Source organism: Parasteatoda tepidariorum, chromosome 4, assembly GCF_982258835.1.
Source record: "Parasteatoda tepidariorum strain Cologne lab strain chromosome 4, Ptep-v5.0, whole genome shotgun sequence".
Classification (NCBI taxonomy): Eukaryota; Metazoa; Arthropoda; class Arachnida; order Araneae; family Theridiidae; genus Parasteatoda; species Parasteatoda tepidariorum.
Window position 1 is genome coordinate 35,322,048 of NC_141758.1, and position 22,049 is coordinate 35,344,096.

At 31.8% G+C, this 22,049-nt stretch overlaps 1 long non-coding RNA gene across 1 annotated transcript; it reads left to right on the forward strand.

Annotated features, from left to right (window-relative positions):
* LOC122272169 (uncharacterized) lies at positions 1-16,480 on the forward strand. The gene is made up of 3 exons (XR_015432862.1): positions 1-437; positions 2,094-2,240; positions 16,303-16,480. It is a non-coding gene; the product is annotated as an uncharacterized LOC122272169 (long non-coding RNA).
* Positions 16,481-22,049: the final 5,569 nt, after the last annotated feature.

A 22,049-nucleotide genomic window follows, 5' to 3' on the forward strand; every position in this document is an offset into this window, starting at 1 on the left:
ATTGTGTTCTTAAATCAAAATTAATCATTTAAAAGACAAAAAATGACGTCAAATTGTTATAATTCCAAAAAATAAATTTAAAATATAAATTTAGAGATATCCGAACAAAAACGGACAATATTTGATATCAATATTGTAATCGTGTTTTTGTCACGGCATCGATCGTTTTCACTAAATACTGAAATCTGTGATATTCACCACTCGGAACCGTAACCCGTTAAGATGCTGTTTATCATTTTCCGCTACACCTGCCGTCTATTTATCTTTGTCTTCTTATACTTAAATCTAATTTCGTCTCATAAGATTTATATCTTAGCGCATAATGTAAGTGGAATTAAAATGATTTCGATTTAGCGAGCCCGAAAACTCAAACCAGCTGAAGATGAAGGAGAATTAATGCACCTTGTTGAAGTGAGCGAATTCTCTGATCTTGGCAGGTATGTTCTGTTTTTAATATGTATAATTATACATTGCAAGAATTACATTGATTTCCTCCTTTTTCATGTCCAGGCTGCTTAACTATTTAATTATATCACATTATTCAATTCTCATATTCACAAACAGTGGCGAAATTTTATAGTATGTTTGGAGGTGTTAAGCCTTCTGACATGCTTATGTTTATATTTTTTCACACCTGCAACTTGTACGTTCGATGAAAAATATTTTTTAATACTTAAACTAATTAAAAATTTAAGAGCCAGGCGAGCTAACAAATAGATCATATTTGCATATTTTTTAATTATTAATTTGTCATGGTAGATTGAAATGTTTTTTTTTCGAAATTTTAAATTGATGATTTAGTATGTCTACTAGATTGATTTAATATGTCTACTGAAGATTTAATAAGATCTCTAATATTGCTGCTAGTAAGAAGTTTTTTTCTCAACCGTACAAGTTTGCAGCTATATATATATATGTTTAATTATTATTATGTTTAATGTATTAAATTAATATATATATATATATATATGTAATGTTTAAATTACAAAAATAAGAATTGAATCATGAAAATTTTATATGTCTACATCTTACTTACCAAACCGAATAGCTCATTAATCAAGTAATGAATAATTTCGGCCGGGGTTTTGATATGTGTATATATATTTGCTAGAATTACGCCAATTTCCTCTTTTTTTTTTTAGTCCAAGTTTGTTAACTATTAAATTATATCACATTATTCAATTCTGATATTCCCAAAGATCTTGTTTACTTTTTTTGGTTCTTTTATTTCTGTGTTCCCCGCCTCCCAACAAAATGCAGAAATGTTACATGTAATGTTATAATCAAAATTACACATTCAATTTAAAAAAAAGTTATATGTAGTTTTTTTTTTTTTTAAATTAGCTTTTGTTATTTTAAATTAGCAGCATACATGTTTATCATTATGAAAGGTATCTTGCAGAAGGATATTAGTGCTAGAGAGTTTTGTCGCAGATAGCTCGAAAAAATTCTGCCTCAGGGATTCAGAATATAACAGCTTTGGTTATACCTATCATTTCAATTAATGTTATTATATTGCCTTTTTAAATTTATTGTTGTGATTTTGTCGGAGAAAATAGTAACTTCGGTAAGTCATGACAGCTTCTTGGAATTATTGATGGAAAGTCAGAGATTTTCAAAATCTTAAATGTCGCAGATACCCCGTACATAATGAAAAGCAATCCATAGCTGAATATGTCCCAACTTTGCAACATATTTTAACTTATGTGATTCTTAAGTCAAATATGACTGTGATAAGTGTTTTGATGGTATAGGTATTTCTCCGCACACAATTTATACTTAGAATTTGTGATAATTGGATTTGTAAACATACAATCTGATACTGCAATGTTTAATATATTTATTCAAAGGCAATTGCTTTGAAAGCTTCTCATATACAAAGTAAAGAACTAATGCAAGAACTCTTTTAGTGAAAAGTGACTGAAGTCATAAATAATATATTATAAAAATGAAAAATTTAGATAATTCCTTCCTTCAGCAATCCCATGCCCGTGTTACTTGTATGGTCTTAATTGAGGATAAAATATGAGATACATTTTGTAATGGTTATAAAAGCATATACATATATATATATATTTTTTTCCTTCTTTCAGATATGTTATTTTGAAACCATCTGTAAAGGCTATCTATGCTCTTTTACTTCAGCACCATCTTGGAATTGGCGATGATGTATTGTAAATTAGAATGAAAAGGGAAACAGTGTTTTGAAAGCCTCTCAGCTGTTACAAACGCCATCTTGGGTAATTTTATAGACATAGAATTTTAAAATTTGTAATAAGACTGCAATAAGACTGTGGCAAAAGTTAGCCACTCTTAAAGTTTTGTAATGTTTTTCATGGCGTCTTTTCTCAACTACTAGCTATCAGGGTTTGTTGATTTAAATCATAATTTAATACATGATTTAAATCAAATGATTTTTTTTTAAAAATAATCATTGATTTTGAAAGTTAAACGGTGTTTTAAATTATTGATACTTTATTGTTTTCTTTTCTTAGTTTTAAAATTTATTTTAAATAAATTGCTGCATTAATTAATTTTAGTTATTGAAATTACTTTCTTTCTTGGTGTGTGTTAAATTCCAACACATTTGAAATTACATTTATAACAATCTTTTTGATTCTTGAGATTGATTGGATAGCATTAAATGTGTACAGATTAAAGTACACATTAATGCTGTCTTAATATTGACTTGCATAGCTGTAGAAAGTAATTAATAAATATGAATTTTTTCAACAAAAAAAATTCAAATAATGTTAATTTAAATTCTTCCTTTTGATTGAAAAAGCATGAAATTAAAATCTACATTATATTTTATTAGTGGAAAATGTATATTTCTAAAGCTTGAGGTTATATTAGAAGGAAATTACCCTAATATGTCGAAAATAGAAGGGAAAAAAGGGGGGCTGATGAATTCAGATGTTTTTTTCCTGATATAGTGTCATTCTTCCCTTTCAAAGTCTATTTGAGGCAGTAGAGTTATTAACTGGTCACTGGAATTTTTTCTCTCATAATATGTTTATACTATCTTTGACGTTATCATATTTTCTATTAAAAAATTTTGTGGCAAAAAAATTCCAATAAGTACATAGATTTTTTAAAATTTTTTTTTAGCTTAACTTATTTATTTTGATATAAGATTAAAAATGAATAGCTTATGTTTTGGAATAGCGTATCCAAAACATAATAAACACAAGGGTCACCAATTGAGGGGGCCCCCCTCAATTGGTGACCCTTGTGTTTATTATGTTTTTGGATACGCTATTATCCGTTGTTTTACAATTTGGAATAACTGCTTGAATTTGGTAATGTACAATTTCCTCTCTTATTTGGTCAACTGCTTTGCTTTGCACTACTTAAAATTTAAACTTAATGTATAGTAATATCTTTTTATTGTATAATGTTAGACTGAAATTTTTAAACATTATTGTAAGAGACTTTAATTAGTAGTTATTGAATTTGAATATACGAACTTTAAATGCTGTAGTATATATTTCTTAGTATAATATTTGTAGTTCTGAATCATTCTTAGTTATGTAAATACTTATTTTTATTGTGAATATTTCCATATATTCTCTAGTTATTGAATTGTTCTAATGTGTATATATACAACTAGTTTAGTTTGAAAATTTTCGTGAGTGAATCTTTAACTAGTTGCTTAGTTTTGTGTTACAATGACTGATAAAGATAAAACGGGAACTGAAACTGAAATTCATAAAATTGGCCTTCGCTTACCTGGATTTTGGATTGATAATCCAAGTCTATATTTTACGCAGATTGAGGCTAATTTTAAATTATCAGGGATTACTTCTGAATCTACTATGTATTGCTGTTTAATCTCTGTTCTTGATCAGAATATTATGCAAGTAATTGCGGACTTGGTCAGAAACCCAAATTTGGAAAAGCCTTACACTGCCGTTAAGGATAGACTTATTGCAGAATTTTCCTTGTCCGAGAGTAAAAGAATTCAAACTTTACTTCAGGACCTTGCATTGGGGGATTCTAAGCCGTCTGCCTTGTTGCGACATATGCGAGTATTAGCAGGATCTAATTTTTCAAATGAGGTTATTAAATCTATTTGGCTATCTCATTTACCCTCATCTATTCAGTCTATTTTAAGTGTTAGTACGGAAGGTTTAGACACTTTGTCAACTTTGGCAGATAAGGTTTCTGAAGTAACTAGTTTTTCTGCAACTTCAAGTTGTAATGAAGTTGTAAATAGAGATTCACTTATGGAAAAAATAGCTCAAATGTCTACGGATTTGGCAGAGTTGAAAAACGAAATAAAATCTATGCGTAGATACCGAAGTCTATCCCGTAGTCGTTTGCGCTCCAAATCAAATGTTTCGAAAAGTTTTTCTCACACTTCTAAAGGTGAAGCAGAGAGTCAAACTGCCGAAACGGAAATGTGTTGGTATCATAGGAAGTATGCTAAAAAAGCACACAAATGTATTGAGCCTTGCAATTTTAATTTAAACTGATGAGCTCTACTATTAGTCCGGTGGTTAATAGTAGTGAGAATTTAAAATTTAGCCACCGACTTTTTGTTTCTGATCGCAAAACTAAGTTAATGTTCTTGGTCGATAGCGGATCTGATGTAAGTTTATTGCCTATAACATTTAAAGGTTGCAGGCCAACATCAAATTATGTGTTGCATGCTGCTAACGGCACTGCTATTAAAACATTTGGTGTTAAACTTATGTCGCTAGATTTTGGTTTACATCGAAAATTTGATTTTACATTTATAATTGCGAATGTTTCAAAACCAATTTTAGGCGCGGATTTCTTACGACATTTTGAGTTGTTAATCGATCTTAAAAATAAGAAATTAATTGATACGAAAACGTCTTTGGCTCATCAAGGTAAAATCTTTCCTTCTTCAATCCAAAGTGTTAAAACAATATTTGGCAATACTGAATATCACGATTTAATTCAGGAATTTTCTGAAATTACTAGAGTTAGACCTAATTATCTTAAAATTAAGCACGATACAGTGCATTATATTAACACGATTGGTCCTCCGGTCGCTTCAAAAGTTCGCAGATTGAATTCTGTTAAACTTCAAGCTGCCAAATCTGAATTTGATTTCATGCTGCAACATGGTATTTGTAGGCCATCCAAAAGTCCTTGGGCCAGCGCCCTACACATGGTCCCAAAAAGTAACTCTGATTGGCGACCTACCGGCGATTACAGAGCTTTAAACGCCTGTACTCGGCCTGATAAATATCCTTTACCAAATTTGCAGGATTTTTCTCAAAATCTGTTTGGCAAGAAAATATTTAGTATTATAGATTTTGTTAAAGCATATAATCAAATTCCCGTAGCAGAACAAGACATTGAGAAAACTGCAGTTATAACACCTTTTGGGTTATTTGAATTTTTGTATCTGCCTTACGGTTTGTGTAATGCACCTCAAACCTTCCAACGTTTTATTAACGAAGTTTTATATGGTTTAGATTTTGTATTTGCTTATATTGATGATATTCTCGTGGCAAGTGCTAACGAGACTGAACATTTGTATCACTTACGTTTAATATTTGAACGTTTAAAACAGTATGGTTTAACAATTAATGCTTCTAAGTGTATTTTTGGATCTTTTGAAGTACCCTTCCTTGGACATTTAGTAAATGAGCATGGTGTTAAACCCTTACCACATAAAGTAGATGCAATTGTTAACTATTCTAAACCCAAAACTCTAAAAGATTTACGCAGGTTTCTTGGGTGTTTAAATTTCTATAGGAGATTTATTCCCAAAGCGGCAGAATTGCATGCCCCGTTAAACGCTTTACTTGGGGGTAGTAAAAAAGGCGATAGTAAAACTATTAACTGGACTGCAGAGTTAGAAAATTCTTTCGAAAAATGCAAAGAAAGTATTGTAAACATTACTCAGCTATCTCACCCGGCACCTGATTGCCAGTTAGTGCTGTTTACGGACGCTAGTGACATTGCAGTAGCAGGCGCCTTACATGAAAAAACTGGATCTGGTTATAATCAATTGGTGACCCTTGTGTTTATTATGTTCAATTATAAATAGTTAATAGTTTACTTGAGGGGGAGGAACCCTCTCATATTAAGTTGAAGACAACTATGACAACAATAAACTTAAACATTTATTTAACAACTGAACATAACAAGCTAAAAACAGAAACATAAAGATTAAGTAAGACTGTGTGGGATAGAGACTGAGTAAAGTTCGAAGCTTCTTAAATACTGGGGCAGTTCCAAGGTTGCCGATCGTGTGTTTGTAATCCCGTTGATTCTTTTGGCGCCTACGCACCATGCCTGGTGCCACATCACTCCCCACCGGAGTTTCATAGTCGTCAGATTCTGAAACGAACTCTTCTACCATACCGAGTAACGTACTTCTTTGGGTCCGGTACCTTTTCTGGCAAAGGAGACTCGGTAGTTGTAGTTGAAGAAAGGTCAGACTGGCAAGGAGAATCATCGTGGAATAAAGTATGGGGCTCGTCCACTGGCAAATACGCTGGTTTCAACCTGTCAATAGAAATCCACTTTTTCTTCGTAGAGATCTGCAAAAGATAGATTTTAGATTTTTTCTTAAGAACTGAATATGGACCATCATACGGAGGTTGTAATGGTCTCCGTACGGCGTCTTGTCGCACGAACACATGCGTACAAGTCTGAAGATCTTTTGGTACATAAACGACTCGTTTGTCATGCCAAACAGAAGCTACAGGCTTGACCTCACTAAATGCCTTACGCAACTGGGAAATCAATTCAGACTGCGAGATGTCATTTCCCGAGTTAGTAAAGAACTCTCCGGGAACTCTCAATGTTTGTCCATAGACTAACTCAGCAGAAGAGAAGTTCCAATCCTTCCGAACAGCAGTCCTCAAACCCAGGAGAACTAGTGGCAAATTATCAAGCCAAGAATCTGTAGTATAGCACATAAGGGCTGCTTTTAATGTTCTATGAACACGTTCAATCATCCCATTGGCCTTCGGATTGTATGCAGTCGTACGAATAATTTCAACACCCAGAATTTGTGCTAATTTCTTGAAAGTGAAGGAATCCAGTTGTCTTCCCTGATCATTTGAAATTCTAACAGGAGCACCAAACCGTGAAACCCAATTAAAAATCACTGCTCGTGCTACTGTATTTGCCGTGATATCTTGTAGAGGTACCACCTCAACCCATCGTGTAAACCGATCAATTAAAGTTAAGCAGTACTTATATCCTCGACACACCGGTAATGGGCCAATCAGGTCCAAATGCACGTGCTGGAACCTAGCATTAGGCACAGGAATTTTACCCAATGGTGATATAACGTGTCGATGTATTTTAGCCTTTTGGCAACTTAAACAAGTGCGACACCACTGAACAATGTCTTTTCGAATTGAAAGCCAAACATATGTACTACATAACTGTCTTAAAGTAGATCGGGCACTGATGTGTGCAAGGTTATGTACAGAATCGAAAATCATTTTTCGAAATTTCATGGGTACATACAAACGAGCACTAGGTTGGGAGACATCAAAATACAAATTTACATCAGAATTAGGCAAAACAATTAATTTAAATTTAAGATTAGTAACATCCGGATTTTTTAAATATACCTGCAATTCCTCATCAGTCAACTGCTCAGCTGCAATTTGCACATAATCAATTTTGTCAGGAAAAGCAATTTCTTCTACCCTTGACAAAGCGTCTGCCACTAAGTTTTCTGCGCCTGCTAAATATCGTAAGTCACAAGTAAACTGTGATATAAATTCTAATTGTCGTAAACGTCTAGGAGAGCACTTTTCAAAACTTTGGGCAAAGGCGTGTGTCAAAGGTTTGTGATCAGTTATAACATGAAATACCCTTCCTTCCAACATATAACGAAAATGAATTATTGACAAATAAATCGCCAAAAGTTCTTTGTCATAAACAGAATATTTAACTTGGGCATTATTTAACTTTTTGGAGAAAAAGGATAAAGGTATATAACCAGATCCAGTTTTTTCATGTAAGGCGCCTGCTACTGCAATGTCACTAGCGTCCGTAAACAGCACTAACTGGCAATCAGGTGCCGGGTGAGATAGCAGAGTAATGTTTACAATACTTTCTTTGCATTTTTCGAAAGAATTTTCTAACTCTGCAGTCCAGTTAATAGTTTTACTATCGCCTTTTTTACTACCCCCAAGTAAAGCGTTTAACGGGGCATGCAATTCTGCCGCTTTGGGAATAAATCTCCTATAGAAATTTAAACACCCAAGAAACCTGCGTAAATCTTTTAGAGTTTTGGGTTTAGAATAGTTAACAATTGCATCTACTTTATGTGGTAAGGGTTTAACACCATGCTCATTTACTAAATGTCCAAGGAAGGGTACTTCAAAAGATCCAAAAATACACTTAGAAGCATTAATTGTTAAACCATACTGTTTTAAACGTTCAAATATTAAACGTAAGTGATACAAATGTTCAGTCTCGTTAGCACTTGCCACGAGAATATCATCAATATAAGCAAATACAAAATCTAAACCATATAAAACTTCGTTAATAAAACGTTGGAAGGTTTGAGGTGCATTACACAAACCGTAAGGCAGATACAAAAATTCAAATAACCCAAAAGGTGTTATAACTGCAGTTTTCTCAATGTCTTGTTCTGCTACGGGAATTTGATTATATGCTTTAACAAAATCTATAATACTAAATATTTTCTTGCCAAACAGATTTTGAGAAAAATCCTGCAAATTTGGTAAAGGATATTTATCAGGCCGAGTACAGGCGTTTAAAGCTCTGTAATCGCCGGTAGGTCGCCAATCAGAGTTACTTTTTGGGACCATGTGTAGGGCGCTGGCCCAAGGACTTTTGGATGGCCTACAAATACCATGTTGCAGCATGAAATCAAATTCAGATTTGGCAGCTTGAAGTTTAACAGAATTCAATCTGCGAACTTTTGAAGCGACCGGAGGACCAATCGTGTTAATATAATGCACTGTATCGTGCTTAATTTTAAGATAATTAGGTCTAACTCTAGTAATTTCAGAAAATTCCTGAATTAAATCGTGATATTTAGTATTGCCAAATATTGTTTTAACACTTTGGATTGAGGAAGGAAAGATTTTACCTTGATGAGCCAAAGACGTTTTCGTATCAATTAATTTCTTATTTTTAAGATCGATTAACAACTCAAAATGTCGTAAGAAATCCGCGCCTAGAATTGGTTTTGAAACATTCGCAATTATAAATGCAAAATCAAATTTTCGATGTAAACCAAAATCTAGCGACATAAGTTTAACACCAAATGTTTTAATAGCAGTGCCATTAGCAGTATGCAACCCATAATTTGATGTTGGCCTGCAACCTTTAAATGTTATAGGCAATAAACTTACATCAGATCCGCTATCGACCAAGAACATTAACTTAGTTTTGCGATCAGAAACAAAAAGTCGGTGGCTAAATTTTAAATTCTCACTACTATTAACCACCGGACTAATAGTAGAGCTCATCAGTTTAAATTAAAATTGCAAGGCTCAATACATTTGTGTGCTTTTTTAGCATACTTCCTATGATACCAACACATTTCCGTTTCGGCAGTTTGACTCTCTGCTTCACCTTTAGAAGTGTGAGAAAAACTTTTCGAAACATTTGATTTGGAGCGCAAACGACTACGGGATAGACTTCGGTATCTACGCATAGATTTTATTTCGTTCTTCAACTCTGCCAAATCCGTAGACATTTGAGCTATTTTTTCCATAAGTGAATCTCTATTTACAACTTCATTACAACTTGAAGTTGCAGAAAAACTAGTTACTTCAGAAACCTTATCTGCCAAAGTTGACAAAGTGTCTAAACCTTCCGTACTAACACTTAAAATAGACTGAATAGATGAGGGTAAATGAGATAGCCAAATAGATTTAATAACCTTATTTGAAAAATTAGATCCTGCTAATTCTCGCATATGTCGCAACAAGGCAGACGGCTTAGAATCCCCCAATGCAAGGTCCTGAAGTAAAGTTTGAATTCTTTTACTCTTGGACAAGGAAAATTCTGCAATAAGTCTATCCTTAACGGCAGTGTAAGGCTTTTCCAAATTTGGGTTTCTGACCAAGTCCGCAATTACTTGCATAATATTCTGATCAAGAACAGAGATTAAACAGCAATACATAGTAGATTCAGAAGTAATCCCTGATAATTTAAATTTAGCCTCAATCTGCGTAAAATATAGACTTGGATTACCCTTACGAAAATTTAAGGTATATTTAAGATTGATTTGAGGTATTTTTGAGGTATTAAGGTTGTTTTGAGGTATATTTGAGGTATATTTAAGGTTGCAGAGAAAACAGCAATAAAAATTATACCTTGTAAAGGTTGTAATTAAGGTGTACGAGGTTGATTGATATATACTTAAGCTTGTTTTGAGGTTGTGTTAAATTCACTTCAAATCATCCAGACTGATAAGGTGATTTTTAAGGTATACGAGGTTGTTTTTTTTACACTTGTAACAAAAGAGGTATTTATGAGGTATAAAAAAATCAACCTTATTTCAACTAACGAGAGTGAGGTATTTACGAGGCATAAAAAAATATACCCTTTTTCTACAAACGATAGTGAGGTATTTATGAGGTATAAAAAATATACTTTATTTCAACTAAAGAGAGTGAAGTATTTATTGAGGTGTATGAAGTCATTTTATTTATACCTAAGCTTGTTTTAAGGTGGCTTAAAATACACTTCATATTAACTAGCTCACTTCCCAGAGTTCCATGCGAACCGGTAAATGGCGTGTGTGTTGACAGTCGAAAGTCTATATGAAATTCGGTAAGTGTGCTTGACATTTATTAATTTAGTTTTATCACTTTTAATCAAATGTGTTTGAATTTTCAAACTTCAATTTTATTATTTTTGTTTTAACCACGCGTACTGATCTTAAATAATTTAAGTTGGAGGATATTCTTAGAGGCTATCGTTGTAGGCTTAGCAATAAGAGAGAATAACCGAAATATTTTTCGTCGCGGTTTAGGATAACGTTACTGGTGAATCGTTACAGCAGGTCATGCACAGTATATTTTATTGTTTGTAATTTATTCAAATAGAACTATTCTTTTAGATTTTGCGTAAATGTACATGTTTTAACGTAGCAGTATGCACGCTGATTAATTGAGAAAAATGTTCAAAATTTCTATTATAAATAAGTCATTGAAAATTGAAAGATTTTTTAAAATAGCAATTTTGCTTTGAAATTCTACTATAGCTGTATGCTTATCGTTTGGATATTTGTCGCAAAGTTTATATATATACAAAGTTTAATATATATATATATATATATATATATATATATATATATATATATATATATATATATATATATATTTATATATATATATATATATATATATATATATATATATATATATATATATATATATTTACAGAACTTATCCACAGTTCCCTGATATTGCTGAGATGACCTAGGTTGTAAATAGCACATGCGCAGAGACGCAGAAGAAGAGACTAGCAAGCTGCTCAGCCTTCCCCTAGGAAATAGTTCTGAATTTATACCTAAAAGAAAAAGTAATCTCTCCTAATATACTACAGAATTTATGTAATTGCTGATAACAATAGTTTACTAGATATTTGATAACTGAAAACTAGTAACTGTACTAGCTCACTTCTTAATGTTTGATCACAAAACTGCTATTTTCACTACATGTTATTTTCTCGCATTTTACCTACGTTAATTATTTACTAAGCAGATTGTTATTAATTATTAGAATATTGGGCAGAATTAAATTAAATCCGATTTCAAGTTTATATGACAATTTGTTTCAAGGTTATGAGCATTTTCATGCAGTTGTTAATGGTTCACTACTTCAAAAATGTGCGAATTTCGGAAATCTTAAATTTTTTAGAAATAAGTCAGTATAGTATGCAATTTTGATCCTGAATTGAATAAAATCAATTGCAAATAAAAACATTTATGGTTGAAAGTAATATGCATTGTTTTGAATTTCATCCTATGGGATGTGTATTTAGATTTAAGCAAGTGTTTGTAACAACTAACTATTAGTTTTATTCTGCTCGGTATTATAAGTTATATAGGAGATATTATACTCAACTTATTTTAAAAGTATTATTTCAAATCATTCTCTCTTAGACATTTTCCTCACATAAAATTACTCACAACTTTAAAATAAATGCTCCTTATCAGCTTGTAATTTGTTCTATTCGATTGAGTGTAAAAAGAGAATAAAAATTGGTACATAACTTTAAAATTTTAATTTATTAAACGATTGTTGATTCTTGATTACATAGATTAAAAAATATTAAAATAACTATTTTTTTAAGAAACTTTGATGTAATTGACAATAACGTAAGTCCTTTTCAGAATCAACATCAAAAATTTAAAAAAAAGCTATTAGTTTCATGAAGTCTGACAAAAAGTTTAAAAATATAGACTAGGTTTATTGAGTTTAACGATTTTTAAAAAAAGAAAAAAAAGAAAATCTAATTATTAAACTTACAAGTACCATAATGTTACAGATGTATAGAAAAATAAAAAGTGTTAAAATTGCATAATAAGATTGGAATTATACAAGGTGTTTATAAAGTCCCGGACCCATTTTGATGTTTAATAACTCATTAAATAATAAAGATAGATTAAAATTAATAACATAAATGGTTAGATAGACTCAAAACATTTCATGACCCTTGTCAATGAACTTCCACGTTTGCCCCCTTCGTCGCACGGAGAATATCAAGTCGATAGTCAATTTCACGCCAGGTAGCTTTCTTTTTTACAGAAAAGACGGTCTTATCAGTCGTATACTTAGAAATGTTGGAAAACTTCGTATTTCCACAGCTAGAAGCCACATGTCTTTTTGCAACAAGATGGTGCACCACCTCATTGGGGTATCATCGTTCGTAGTTCTTTGACTGACCATTTTCCAGGAAGATGGATTGGGCGAGGAGTTCCAATCCCTTGGCCACTCAGATCACCTGATATAACGCCACTGGACTTTTTTCTTTGGGGATTTATGAAGGACAATGTTTACAGGAGGATCGTGTCGAACATTGATGACCTAAAAGCCAGAATTACAACCGCAATACCCTCTGTGGATGCCGACATGCTTGCCGCTACCTGGCGTGAAATTGACTATCGACTTGATATTCTCTGTGCGACGAAGGGGGCACACGTGGAAGTTTATTGACAAGGGTCATGAAACTTTTTGAGTCTATCTAACCATTTATGTTATTAATTTTAATCTATCTTTATTATTTTATGAGTTATTAAACATCAAAATGGGTTCGGGACTTTATAAACACCCTCTATATTTGAATTTCTGTAAATGTTGTTAATGGTAATACTGTCTTCAGTGTATTTTATTTTGTGCCTGTGATACATATCATGCTTTTTAGCAACGAGCATTGAATAGAAATGGCAGAAGAGTAATACTATTTATCTGAAAAAGAAAATTAATTTCATCTAGTTAATTTAAATCATAAAAAACAACAACAATTTTTAATATTTTAAAACCTGCCACTATTATTGTAAATATGACTTTCTTACTAATCCATTTTTTTTTCTTTTAGGTTCCAATAATTACAAGTTTCAGCATGTAGACGGAAGCAGTATTTAAAATAATTTTGTTGGTTTGTAAAAAAATGACATTTTAGTTTTAAATAAAAGTAGTACTTTGAATTTCAGCTGACTAATTATTTAAATTTGTAGTTTTATAGCTTTAAAAGTTCAAGCACCTTAGACAACTATCTTCTAAAAATACGAGTATGAGTTCCCATAAATAATTTTTACTAACTGTAGAATTTGGATAAGTGTTATTTTAAGATGATTTAAATCAATCTATGATTTAAATCTATCTAAACTAGGTGGTCCGTATAACACCTCACCTTCATAAGTGCTAAAAAAAATTTAGGTTGAGCTACATAAGCCTGAAGTGCAAAATGTCGCATCTTTGGTTGATAAATTAATACTTCTAAAAATACAAAAATATAAACTTGAGGTTACGAAATAATAACTTAATGTAGAACATGAAACACATGGCGTTAATAAAAAATAACCTTTCTTCAGGTTGATTTGTAACAACCAGAAGTGTAAAATGGCACACCTTAGGTTGAAAAATATATACCTCTGCAAGCATAAAATTATATACCTGAGGTTGAAAAATAATTACCTGAGGTAGAACAAAATACACCTGAAGTTGATTTATAATAACCCTAAGTGTAAAATGACACACCATAGGATGAAAAATATCTCTCTCAAGAAGCATAAAATTAGATACCTGAGGTTGAAAAATAATTACCTGAAGTCGAACACAATACACCTGAGGTTGATTTATAATAACCTGAAGTGTAAACTGACACACCTTAGGTTGTTGAATAAATACTTCCACAAGTGTGAAAAAATATAGTTCAGGCTGATAAGTAATAGCCTAAGGTTGAAAATGAAACACTTTAAAGTAGAAAATATCTACCTCTCCCCAGATGTAAAATTAAACACCTCAAGTTGAAACATATATACCTCTGAAGGTATATTTAAGGTATATTTGAGGTTGGTTTTGAGGTATTCATTTGCACCCTTTTCAACCTCAACGACGTATTTAAATAACAACCTCCTTTATACCTTCAAAATATACCTCGTTTATACCTCATTTATACCTCGATTTTTTCATAAGGGTATCAATCCAAAATCCAGGTAAGCGAAGGCCAATTTTATGAATTTCAGCTTCAGTTCCCGTTTTATCTTTATCAGCCATTGTAACACAAAACTAAGCAACTAGTTAAAGATTCACTCATGAAAATTTTCAAACTAAACTAGTTGTATATATATACATTAGAACAATTCAATAACTAGAGAATATATGGAAATATTCACAATAAAAATAAGTATTTACATAACTAAGAATGATTCAGAACTACAAATATTATACTAAGAAATATATACAACCGCGTTTAAAGTTCGTATATTCAAATTCAATAACTACTAATTAAAGTCTCTTACAATAATGTTTAAAAATTTCAGTCTAACATTATACAATAAAAAGATATTACTATACATTAAGTTTAAATTTTAAGTAGTGCAAAGCAAAGCAGTTGACCAAATAAGAGAGGAAATTGTACATTACCAAATTCAAGCAGTTATTCCAAATTGTAAAACAACGGATAATAGCGTATCCAAAAACATAATAAACACAAGGGTCACCAATTGAGGGGGAGGAACCCTCTCATATTAAGTTCAAGACAACTATGACAACAATAAACTTAAACATTTATTTAACCACTGAACATAACAAGCTAAAAACAGAAACATAAAGATTAAGTAAGACTGTGTGGGATAGAGACTGAGTAAAGTTCGAAGCTTCTTAAATACTGGGGCAGTTCCAAGGTTGCCGATCGTGTGTTTGTAATCCCGTTGATTCTTTTGGCGCCTACGCACCATGCCTGGCGCCACAGTGTCATTCTTCCCTTTCAAAGTCTATTTGAGGCAGTAGAGTTATTAACTGGTAACTGGAATTTTTTCTCTCATAATATGTTTATACTATCTTTGACGTTATCATATTTTCTATTAAAAAATTTTGTGGCAAACAAATTCCAATAAGTACATAGATTTTTTTAAAATTTTTTTTAGCTTAACTTATTTATTTTGATATAAGATTAAAAATGACTATTTTAATATAAAAATATATAGATTAAATATTTATTTATTTATTGATGAATGACTACATTTATAAACACAGTCTGCTGCATTTATTTTGTCTCATTAAAAATCAAGAGAAAAAATTCTCACTTTTTAATTAAAATTATGGTTTGCTAATTGAAACTTTGTTTTAATAGTTAAAGAACAGGGATCTGTGTCCGAGTCAAATTTATTACCACTTAGCGGTACCTTTACAAAATACTTCACTCTATCTGAATCAGCACTGTGGTAAGCACATGTTAGATGTGGAATTTGTATTGACTAGCCGGGCTCCAATCCCAGCCGATACTGGGATTGGAACCCGGATCACCTCATCGAAAGGTGACCAAATAATTTTTAAAAATTATTCAAAGAAAAATTTTTTTCCATCTATTATATTATAAAATATAATATTTTCCATATGTTATAAACTTACTCGTAAAGGGCTCCCATATAAAAACAGGCCCAGTGCTCCTGAAAACATAAAAACTACTCTGATTGTATACAAAAGAATTATCAACCTAGGGATCAGCATAAACGCTGCTAGTAGTACTTGGGTTATACTTATGTCTACTTTAGTTCATGTAATGTTTTCAATATAACTATTTGTCTTTTAATTTAAAAATATTAAAATTAACCACAGTTCATGTGTTATTTTTTTTCAGCTACTACCTTCAGACTGTTTAAAGAAACTTGCAGACTAGAAAAAGCTGAAAAATTTGAAGTTCTTGCCACCGTCAACGACCGGGAAGGCAGGAAGACTAAGTTTGCCTCTACTGACGCAGTTTTGTTTTAGAAACAATTGGTTGTATTAAAGAAAACAATAAATTATAGAAATTAGTATATTATTCTTTACTGTTTAATAAAAATTATATTTCATTTACTCATTTGACAACCGTTCATGCCCTAATAGATATTTTGGCTATACTTTATTGGACAAAGGCTATAAGTAAATAAATTGCAGCTTATTCTACCATGCTTACCCTTTTTTAAATCAGAAATCTGAGGAAGGGACTCCTGTTATTTTATTATGACAACATCAGTGTAAATATTGCTTTTTTTTTTTATCTTTTTAATCAGATTTCTTAAAATCGAACATGATGCTGTGAAGATAAGGAATTTTGTTATCCATACATACTATTTTAGTAAAATACAGATTATATAATACTAAAACGTCACAGCAAAAAAGTTTATAGTTTTAAATTAAACATATTGTAATTTTAATCTACATAGTAAAATATACATGCTGTAAAAATTATTGCACAAATCACTTAAAATATTAAAATTATTTCACAGTATAAATGGCTGCTTGTACCCTGAAAAAGAGAAAAAATACCTTAACAAAACTATTTACTTTCTAGTTTATTTTCTAGAATAATAATAAAATATACCTGCCTACCGAAACTTATTAAATATTAATAACTAAGCTGCAGATTTTAATTTCTATAAGTTTTGGTAATAACAAATAATTTAATTTTAAACAAGCTAGAACGGTTTTGTTATCAGCTTTTTCCAGGTTACAAGCAGGCATGAATAATTTCAAAAACTAATTTTTATTTTCTAAAATAACGTAATTTTGGCGATAGTCGGCATTCCGCAGCATTTGTTTTTTGAATATCGTGTTGACGATGTCGGGCGGCATAGTACAACGTTTGTAAATGCAGAGAGATGTCGATCGACGTTCCCCAACGTTTTTACAATATCAAACAATATTGTTTTGCAATATTGAATATACGTTATAAAAGGGGTCCATTTTTATATAGTACAATATTTCGTTCCGATATTGTACAATGTTCAAAGCTAAGTTTTTACGATATCGTTTTTGTGAATTGTGCTACTTGGGTCGCGTGAATATGACTCGCGATTTTGGATTTTAAAATTTCGTGAATATGAATCGCGATTTTGGATTTTAAAATCGCATGAATATGAATCGCGATTTTGGATTTTAAAATGCGTGAATACGAATCGTGCGGTTGGATTTTAAAAACACGAAAATACAGATTGCGATATTGAATTTTTAAATAGCGTAATTAAGAATTGTGATGCATAATTTTTAGATCACGTGAATACGAATCGCAATGAGTAATTTTTAAATAGCTTACAAATAAGAAAAACGATATCTGATATTACAACTGCGTGATAACGAATCGCAATATTGGATTTAAAAATGCGTGAATACGAATCGCGATGTTGGATTTTAAACTCGCGAGAATACAAATCGCGATATTGGGTTTTAAAAAGGCTTAAATACAAATCGCGATACTGGACTTTTAAATTGAGTGAATAGGAATCGCTAGTACTTCTTTTAAATCGCAACACGTAACTTTTAAATCAGTTAAATACGAAAATCGATGATTGATATTAAAATCGCGATTTTAGCAGATTCCGGCGCTGTTCCTAATATTTAAAATTCCGAAAATCAGCCAAACAAAAGAAATTAAATATCGGCGGTCGGAAACGAAACGCTTAGACTCCTTTCCTCTCTATAGCGGAAGTGGCGGTAATCCGACTACCGTTCGGGAGGCTTGGGTTCTCTAATTGGACTCCCCAAAAATTTTAGTTTTTGGAACATGGTCGGAAATTTTAAAAATTGGGAGAAAAAGCGGATTTCCGCTTTTTTGCGGAAGTCTTTCATCCCTGGGTATGATCTTCATTCATTCTGATAATGTGGCCTGCTCAGCTTTTTTTTTTTTTTTTTTTTTTTTTTTTTTTGTCATTTAATGAAGTTAATAATGTTGGGTTTATTATGGATGGGTGATCGTGTAAAGCTAAGGGTGGTGGCGCTAGTGGTAAAATTGCTCTTTCCCGACTTCCGGATTACTGCTTCCGATATATTACTGCTTCCGACACAAGTACCGAGTTCTTTCTTTCAGCCTTTTAAACTTCAGCATTATCATATTAATATTATAATCATTAGAATATTTTCTAATTAGGCTTGCTTAAAAAGATATTTTTGACGACATTTTAATCAAATGTAGCCAAATAAGGGATAAAATACAAAACATGGCAAACCTTAAGAATTATTCACAATGAGATATTAACTTTCCAAAATTTTTTTTGGCCTTACGTTCTCTGAGAATCAATACATATCTGAAAGCTCTTATGAATGGTACAATTATGTTTAGATTTGAACCTAAATTACAATAACAAAACTGCATAGAATATTTGGCTTGTTCACACATCGCCTCGTAGTCATAACATAAGCGGAGGGATACACCGGAAATTTTCTAAATTTCTTCCGGTTTAAGGACGCTTGTTATTGTTTACATTAGACCACCCATCCATATAAGTGATAAAGCTCTAAATTTGTTCTAAGCCACACACCATTTTTTTGAATACCTCTAAATACTGCTCAAGACTTTTCTCTCTAAAGTACCCAAAATACCTTCATCTGTAGGAGACATGGTTCAGGCTTCACAAGCGTATGTTAAAATTGATTTCAAAAGATATTTATACAATAAAACTTATTTTTCTATGAATTACATTAGATTATATACTTGTATTTTTAAATTCAACTAAAACATCTATTTGCTATAATGAGTCTCTTTTCTATTTCCATTGCAATATTGTCCCTGTTGAATTCAAAACATAGTAAACAAAATTGTCAACAACCTCCAATTTATATTCCTCAATTTCTAAATGGTTGTTATTGAAGCTTGTTTTAAGGCAGGGCAAATATTTTGCTTTGTTCTCGTTTACTCTCAGACCAATCCCAAGAGCTACTTCCTCTAAAGAACTAAAAGCTTGTCTTAGTGCTATGGGTGTTCTAGTAATAAGTGTCTATGTCATCAGCAAAGACCAACAGTTGTACAGATTAAAAATATTTCCTCTGGTGTTAATGTTGGAATCTCTACTTATTTTTTCTAATGCTAAATTGAAGAGTAGACATGCCAATGCATCCCATTATTTATTACCATTGGGCTTGTCAGATTGTCCTGTATTTTAACCCTAATTTTAGTTTTATTTAGTGTCAGGCAAATCAACCTAAATAATTTTGTAGGCACTTTTTACTCGCTCAAAGCTAAAATGAGAGCTTTTCTATTGATGCTATCGTAGGCAGTCTTAAATTCAATTAAAAGATTGTGTATATCTGTTTCAAATTTTTTATCATCCAGAATTTGCAGAATGTTAAATATTTTTTTGGTGGTGGACAAGGGCGCCGGCAGAATAATATGAAAGGGGGTGCAACCCTCTAGCAAACTACCCCCCTCCAAAAAAAAAACTTTTTTTTTAATACATTCTGTTATTGCATAATACATTCTGTTATTTTCTATTACGTATACTTTCATCTGTTAATTTTTTTCAAGATACATTTCTGCATTGTTAACAAGATATTTTTTCTAAAAAAGTGCGAATTTCTTATACTTGCAAATGTTGCCACGGGAAACTGTATTGATGGCGCTGGCTTAGCTGCTTTTTTTGAAACACAAATACTAAATACAAACCGTAGTTTTGTATACTAACGTGTTTGTGCACGCTTACACTTATCATTGGTATTTATTGTGTTGATGAAGTTTTACAGTTGTGAGAAGTCAGTTTGTGTTATACACCTTTGTTAAACCAAATAACTAATAGAAAATATAATATTATTTATATTTTGTTAAATGAAATTTAAAAACATAGCTTAGATATCTGCCAAGTTTGTGCATGCTCAGTGTGCATAAGAAAAGAATCAACGATGGCTCAGAATTCATTGAAAAAGTTATAAACAGATTTGAACAGCAAACAAGACGATTACAATTCTTGTTTGATTAAACAATTTTTTAATTGTTATGTATCAATAATTACTTAATTATTTGTTTTTGAATTAAAATATTTTTAATAAAAAAAATGTGTAACAAAATTGTTTTCCTGTGTCTCTTTGTTTTTAAAAAAAGCCAGGGGGGTGCAAGTGCACCCCCTTGCACCCCGCTGCCGGCGCCCTTGGTGGTGGATCTTCCTTTCTGAAATCCATCTTGATAGTCTCCGACCAGTTTCCCACAAATGGAGAGTCTGTTGTAAATAATATTTGCAAATATAGCTATCTTACCTTGTACAAAGCAATCTTATAATTTCATAGCTGGAGCATTCAAGTAGATCACCTTTCTTGTGTATTAAACAGGTTAAACTAATTTTCCATTCCTCAGGGATTATTTATTGATCCCAAATGGCTTTTATTAAGTTATGGATGTACTGAGTAATTTTAATTCCACAACTTTTTAGAATTCAGGTGGAATAAAATCAGGACCAGATGCTTTATTGTCTAAGTTTCTTAATGCCTTCTTCCAATGATGGTGGTCAAGTCACATCTTTACTGAGAGTTAGTATGCTTTCTCATATTCATCGTTGTCTCTGTTTCATAGATAATCGAAATGTTCTCTCAAACTCCTCTGTTCTATCACTAAAAATCACTCCTTTATTATGACATGAGGAAATTCTTGGTTTGAATTCTTTACGCCCGAGGCTGATTTCCCAATAGAAAGCTCTGCTTTCATTAGTAACTCTCAAATGTTCAACATTATTAAAGAGAACCTCGAAAAACTTTCTCTCTGTTATGTGAATTCCTTTTTCCTCTCTTGCATCCTTATACTCGATCACTGACTTTCTTGAATATCTTTTGCTCAACATTTTCTTAGGGATGTTTATGAATCTAGGGTTAAGGTAAGTTCTTATGATAGAACTTTCTGGAGTACCTACTTAACGATAACAAAAAAAAAACCCAAAACAAATGGGGAAAATTTAAGTTTTTATTATTGGCAAAATTTTGATAATTGAATTCAAACTACAGTGAAACTTCTCCTAAAGGCCACCTCTACTTAAGGGCCAATATTTTGAGGAACGAAAATTTTCCCCATAGACATAATGTTAATTTTCCTCCCATTAGAGGGCCACATTTTCCTGACTACCTCCAATAAAGGCCATTTCCCCCCCGTCCCATGACCCAAGTAGCACAATTCACAAAAACGATATCGTAAAAACTTAGCTTTGAACATTGTACAATATCGTAGCGAAATATTGTACAATATAAAAATGGACCCCTTTTATAACGTATATTCAATATTGCAAAACAATATTGTTCGATATTGTAAAAACGTTGGGGAACGTCGATCGACATCTCTCTGCATTTACAAACGTCGTACTATGCCAACCGACATCGTCAACACGATATTCAAAAAACGAATGCTGTGGAATGCCGACAATCGCCAAAATTACATTATTTGAGAAAGTAAAAATTAGCTTTTGAAAATATTCATGCCTGTTTGTAACCTGGAAAAAGCTGATAACAAAACAAAACCATTCTAGCTTGTTTAAAATTAAATTATATGACATTACCAAAACTTATAGAATTTTAAAGTCTGCAGCTTAGTTATTAATATTTAATAAGTTTGGGTAGGCAGGTATATTTTACTAATATTCTAGAAAATAAGCTAGA